This window comes from Nicotiana tomentosiformis, chromosome 11, assembly GCF_000390325.3.
Source record: "Nicotiana tomentosiformis chromosome 11, ASM39032v3, whole genome shotgun sequence".
Taxonomy (NCBI): Eukaryota; Viridiplantae; Streptophyta; class Magnoliopsida; order Solanales; family Solanaceae; genus Nicotiana; species Nicotiana tomentosiformis.
In genome coordinates, this window is record NC_090822.1 from 37,862,563 (window position 1) to 37,869,230 (window position 6,668).

At 40.7% G+C, this 6,668-nt stretch overlaps 1 long non-coding RNA gene across 1 annotated transcript; it reads right to left on the minus strand.

The window, feature by feature from the left end:
* Positions 1-275: 275 nt before the first annotated feature.
* On the minus strand, positions 276-3,576 carry LOC104098243 (uncharacterized). Its single transcript, XR_686719.3, has 2 exons — positions 2,019-3,576; positions 276-1,761 (listed from the first exon to the last, which is right to left on the minus strand). It is a non-coding gene; the product is annotated as an uncharacterized lncRNA (long non-coding RNA).
* Positions 3,577-6,668: the final 3,092 nt, after the last annotated feature.

Sequence of the window (6,668 nt, forward strand, 5' to 3'; positions counted from 1 at the left end):
ACATAGTTTAAAATTCGTTCAGGACCCACAGTTGTGGACCTCGAAGAGTGCCTAACGCCTTCTCTTTGAGGTAATTTGAGCCCTTACCTGATCTTTGGTGATATGGACTAGTCAAACAGAGTTATTTCCAAATAGGTGTGATAACGCACCTTAAAAATCGTTAGGTGGAGATTCTTCTCTTTAATACCTTCATGTAAAAGAGTTGTCACACGTCGAAACTCGCTTTCACAAGAAAACAGGGCGCGACAAGTATGAAACTAAAACGCTTTCACGGATTAAGAGGAAAGAAAACTATTACTGTATATTATTTCAAGCTCGAAGGCTTACAAGAAGACAATATCTTGGAATAGTCATGGGATTCTAAAAAATAAACAAGTATCCTGGAACATTCATGGGACATCCAAAAAGAAAATTTTTAAAATACCCAAAAAATAAAAGATTACTAAACCAATCTGGTCACTGTAAGGATTCATCAACAGCCACTAGAAAAAGGGTACGAGGGAGCAATGGGAGAAAATTGAGGAGTGCCTAAAGGAGGAGAAACTTGAGATGTTGAGGGGAGAGAGCACACAATAATAGCCCTTTCACCTGCATTGCCCTCTGGCATGTCTCGATCCGACTCATCCCCGAAAGAGTAATTATCAATGTCGTCATAATCTAGTTTCAGTTGGGTGGCTCTCTATGCTTGCTTGGCCTCGTTTATCTCTTCGTCCAAGTCCAGATCGCCATAATGAATAGCCCTTAGCATTTTCAACTTGGATTCTAGAAATATGACATACTCATAATGGATCTCAAATTCCCTCGAATCGGAGGCTATGTTGTCTCTTTCACGCTTGAGCCTCTCCTCATCAACTCTTGAAGCTCCAAGATGTGCCTCAAGAGCCCTTCCTCTCTCCTCCATATTGTAAAGGTTGGCCGCTAGAATGACTCACTACTTGGTAACCCTATCTAAGAGGGACAACCTTTCGTTAAGAACTACTTCAATTTGAAAAATCCTCTTAGTAGACTGGGCTAGCTCAAACCTCACCCGCTCCAACTCCTCCATCACTGCCTTGGCCCGGAATCACGAGCTACCTTCATAGAATGTTCTCTCCAAACCTCAATACATCCAGCCTTGATGAGGCCCTTTAGCTCCCCAATCTCCCTCTCAAAGCGACGGGTCCTTTCCGCAAGCTGGAAAGACATCAAATTGTCCCGTACAGACAAAGGGAAGGTTTTAACATCAACATCAAAGCAAAATACAACATAGAATCCAACATAAAAACATACTTGTAGAGTATAATTAAGCATGTTGATCACAAGATGCGAGGTGGGCCTCTTCCCCAACCTCTATAAGTCAACCCCCTCAAGAACCTCCTACATATTGTGTTTCTTCTGGGTATTCAGGGAGGCACTATCTTGGGAGGAGATAGGGCTACTAGGATTGTATTCAGAGTAGGATCGGATGGAGGAATTTATAGAATGACCTATGCTTCCACTGCAAGGGAACCAGTCTTCACCAACTTCTCAAAATACCCTACCAGGAATGCCTCCTCCTAAGCATCTATGAATACGAGACCAGACTACCAAGGAAGAGAGGGCCACTTCCCAAAGCTAGACCGAGTCCTTCTTCTAGGAAAGCCGGTAGGAGCATTGCCGGAGCATCGGCTTGAAAGTTTTTCTTGTTGTGCCTAGCTGTTGCAAGTTCCTGAATCCTTTCTTGAGTAGCGGTCGGGAAAAGATCAACCAAGGCCCAGGATAGAGGTTTCTTCAACTGAGTGCCTGCAAAAAAGAAAGATGAGTATGACCATAAGAAATAAACAAAAACTTACAAAAATACCAAATAAACTATGACTCCTGGCCCTTCACTCGGAAACTTTGGAGATGTTCCTCAAAAATCTCTCCAACAATGGAGAACATGAGAAGATCATTGCAACTCACTCCTCAATGTGCGTGCCTCTCCAAGCGTGCAAAGAACGACTGTGATTAGGATATCGGGGTGAAAGGCAAAAGATAATTTTAAGTGAAAAATAGCACACCTACGATTGTTATTCGAACTCTCAGAGAATGATCTACCCACCATTTAGGTAAGCGCCCAGATAGGAATAGAAATTAAGGGATCATGCCACCCTCTATCATGATTGCCCTCGGTGTCCACAATCTTTCAGGTGCTCCAATTAGCAAGAATGATGATGCTACCCCAGTACAACTTACGAAGAATATAGATGAAGAATATGTTGAAGAGAAATATTTACTATGGCCAAATTTGACACCTACAAATGACCGTACTAACCTGAGCCAAACTAATATTAAAGTGCCAACATAGATCCCGGATTATAGAATCTATCAGGGGGTGGATTTCAAAGTAAAAGGGTAAGTTTAGAAGAAAATATAACCCTCTATAACTTAAAATCTGCTTAGAGTCCAAGGGGACCCGAACGTCCACGTGCTCCCCGCCATACTCTTCCTTTAACAGATGAAGATGATGTGGTAACACTAGAGAGGGAAAAACATCCACAGGGTATGCAGTGCTATTCCACACACCGTCGTCTGTCCATATATCACATGTATTTGCAAAACCTCTTAAACAATAGGCTCTATCTCGGTCTTCGGCCTTTTACTAGAATAATCCTTTGCCGTTTTCTTTCCTCTTGCCCTGAGCGGACTCAGACGCTTCACTAGAGAGTTATGTCGCTAAAGAAGATAGAGCCTCTAGGGAGGTGGCAGTAGCAGGATGAATATCTTTTTTGTCCATAGTGCTACGCAGGGAAACTAACACAAAGAAGGAAAAAGTGAGAACGCAATTGAATCAAGAAAGGTAGTAGAAGTTGTGGTATCGATTGTTTGCATAAATAAGCAAACACGTAAGGCCAAAACCTATAGAGAGTCGGGCTTACATCAATCACAAAAAGTAACCATCATTGCCTAGGAAACTGCTATCAACAGTAGACCCGGCAATATCTTGCCATATGTCACAAACATTAATGAGAGACTGCACACGTGTCATCAATCACAGTTCAAATCACGTCATCTCAGGGAGATGAAAGAGAAATCTTTTTCGTTAAGACATCTGTCAAGATTTAACTTATTGGGAGTATTCCATTCCTCGAGTACATCTTATGAATCACCTACAGAATGGGGGGACGATCATATCGTGTCAAAATAACTAGCTCGGTTAAAAGTTAAATCATGGCAAAAATAGCTTTGGGGAAACAGTTTTGCGAAGCTAAGCTCTTTCATTAAGAGGCCACAACTAGAGACTGTCTGGAGACAACGATCGACCCCCATGACCAAAGATCACTTCAAAAAGGATGGATCAAACAGGGAAGGTCTCTCTCGAGAAATGCCTAGATTTGGGGACTTTGCCTATGTTAAATTTTTACATAATAAAGGAAACATTTCTCATACAATTGTTTCCCGGGTTGTGATGCAACACCTTTCAGTCGGGTAAACAACCCCAAACGAGCCCCAAAATAAGGGGTGACGTCATCTTCATAGGCATCAAAAAATATAAAAAGTCCTAAGAGGAAACCTTAACTAACTTTTTAAACGTTCAGTGAGTTCATCCCAATGGTTACTTAGGCTAAGCCTATAAGATTGCAGCAATCATTACTCACGAATGTACAAAAATAAAATGAAAAAGAATAGTTAATTAATATATATATATATATATATATATATATATATATATATATATATATATACATATATATATATAATATCAAAGGCATAGAAAAGCCCGTAATACGCAACAAATTTATTTTTTGCAGAAAGACCCTCATAGGCCTCTTGTTCCCAGAAAAGAAGCTTGGGAGGAACAATGGAGTGATGAAGAACGGGAAACTGGAGGAGTCGGGCATGAGCTTCAGTATCCTCGTTCCCGGAGACTTCAGCAGGCTGAAAAGGGGCCGTACCTTTATTCTCTTCTTCATCTTCATCCCCGGACCCTTCAAAAGCATTAGAGGCAGAAGAGCTCGAAGGCTTCGCCATCTCCATAAGTTCATCCACTTTAACAATCTCTTTATTGAAATAGAAACCCTCAAAATGGACCTCGTGAAGTGTCTTTTGACGAGCCAGTAGGTAGACATACTTTTTACCCTCTTCTTCCTCCTCTTTAGCCTCCTTTAATTTCGCGGCGATGTCATCCCACTTGGCCTAGAATTGATTCCTTTCTGCCTCAGATATTTCTAGGGACCTATAAGCCTAGTCGGTTCCTCAAATAGCCTCTACCACCGATCCTCAAGGGCCTCCATCTCATAGGTAGACTTAATCCATTCCTCCACCAAACTTATGTGTTGGTCCTCCTTCGCCTGAATAGCGATTTCAAGGTTCTGCACCTTTTGATCCAGGTAGCCAAACTGCAAGGAGAACTCGAGCTCTTGAGCCTTTTTCCCTTACTATAGATGGCTTATCCTTTCGAGAGCCTCCCGAATCTCTGAGGATATAGCCTCATTCTCCATATTCATCTCTACCAGGGTTAGTGCTAACCTCTCAATCTCTTATTCTTACTCGTGCAGGATGATATCATTCCTCATGATTCTAGCATATAGTTTTGTCGTTGTCGGTTAACCTATAAAAATCTATTAGGAAGACAAAAAGATAAAAGGAACCGATCAGAAAAAAAGAGATGTTTAGGACTATAACATGAACCCTGAATACATCACATGATTGGCAAGAGCCGCCGACAAAGCTTTGTCTATGTACTTTTATTCTAAAGGCCCGATAAAACATTTCAACTATGGAATAACCTTTTTCGGCCTCTGAAAGACGTTCACTTTAGAGGAAAATCTATCAAGACTTCCCTCTTTAGGACAGTAGACTCTTCGAATTCATGGCATAGGGGCACCTAAGGTAAGGTTACAAAATAGGGGTCCACGTTGGACCTGTTGAGGTTTTATTTTTAAGATGTAATATTCTTAAAATGAGGGTGAATGGGAAATGGAGGGAAAATGAAATTTTGAGTAAAATTTTAAGTTTCCCCCTCTTAACAATGAGACATTGTCCCATATTGGAAGTGGAAGACATTTTTGGTGGGTATATATATAATTGCTCTTCTTGTAGCTCTTAAAGAGTTAAGAAGAAAGCAAGCCTCGCGCCGTCGTCGTCGTCGCTCGCTCGGCTCGGCTTCGGCTTCGGCTACGGCTACGGCTTCGGCTTCGGCTTCGGCTTCGGATTTGGATTTGGATTTGGATTTGGTCAAATGATCGATTGATTGATTAATTTTTTGGACCAAATTTATTTGTTAATAGTAAATATTAACGTAAGATTATCCGTATTTGTAAACGGATATTTTCCAATCCGTGTATTGATAATTTGGCAGCCGGATAATGGTCTTCCCACCATGAAGTGCTTGCTCCACAAATATGAAGTGCTTGCTCCACAAATATGTAATGCTTGATCCACCATGAAGGGTGGACGTTTGGTCTTGCACTCCTTCTTGGCTGCTATATATATGAGCAGCAAATGTTGAAGAAAGATACTCAACTCAACATACAATTCGCTCAACAAATTGGCTATACATTGCACTCCTTCCTCTCAGAACTTCCATACGTTTTTCTGAGTATATACTCCTTCGTTCTGCATTGTTTTTTAACTTCAAACAAAGCAACTGTAAGTGTGATTTGCTACCGAACTTTGTGTTCGCCGAAACACTGGGGTTTGAAGTACCGCTACACCAGTGTGTTATTCGTTCTATCCTGGGAGGAAATAATCCATTACCTTGGGTACTAGGAGGGGATTAAATTCCTTAAGGAAACACTGTGAATTCAGTGGGCTCGAATTTATTATTATTGTTTCATTACGTTAACTTATATTTTGCAGAATTAATATTTACAAATACAGGAATATTGACGGGAATAACAATCTTAAGGAATTTAATATTTATTTCTGTACTTGTGTTATTCTTATTATTCTGCAAACTAAAACCTTTGTGGTTTGTGTACTCCCGTTTTGGAGAGTTAAGCCTTCGTGGCGTTTTGTTGGATATTAAAATCTACGTGATTTTTACTCCAGTTTGAAAACGTGTATTAAACGTTTGTTTGTGTCATTCTTTTACAGAAAAGATGATGACTGAAAACGAAAACCAAGCTGTTCCGATGGCGACTGCCAACGCAACGACAAGCCGAACACCGGCGTTGGCACCGGCAGAAAAACCCGGAAAATTTTCCGGGATTGATTTCAAACGCTGGCAGCAGAAGATGTTCTTCTACTTAACTACGTTATGTCTACAGAAGTTCATCAAGGAAGATGTTCCTGATCTGCCGGATAAAACTCCAGATAATGAACGCTTTCTCGTGATTGAAGCGTGGAAGCATTCTGATTTTTTATGCAAGAATTATATTCTTAGCGGACTGGATGATAATCTGTATAATGTATACAGTAGCATGGAGACATCCAAAGAATTGTGGAATGCGCTTGAAAAGAAATATAAGACTGAAGATGCCGGGATGAAGAAATTCGTTGCCGCAAAATTTCTGGACTACAAAATGATAGATAGCAAGTCTGTTATTACTCAAGTCCAGGAATTGCAAGTGATTATTCATGATCTACTTGCTGAAGGTCTTGTAATCAACGAAGCATTCCAAGTAGCAGCAATGATTGAGAAGTTGCCTCCGTTGTGGAAGGACTTCAAAAATTATTTGAAACACAAACGAAAGGAAATGTCCCTTGAAGATCTCATTGTTCGGTTG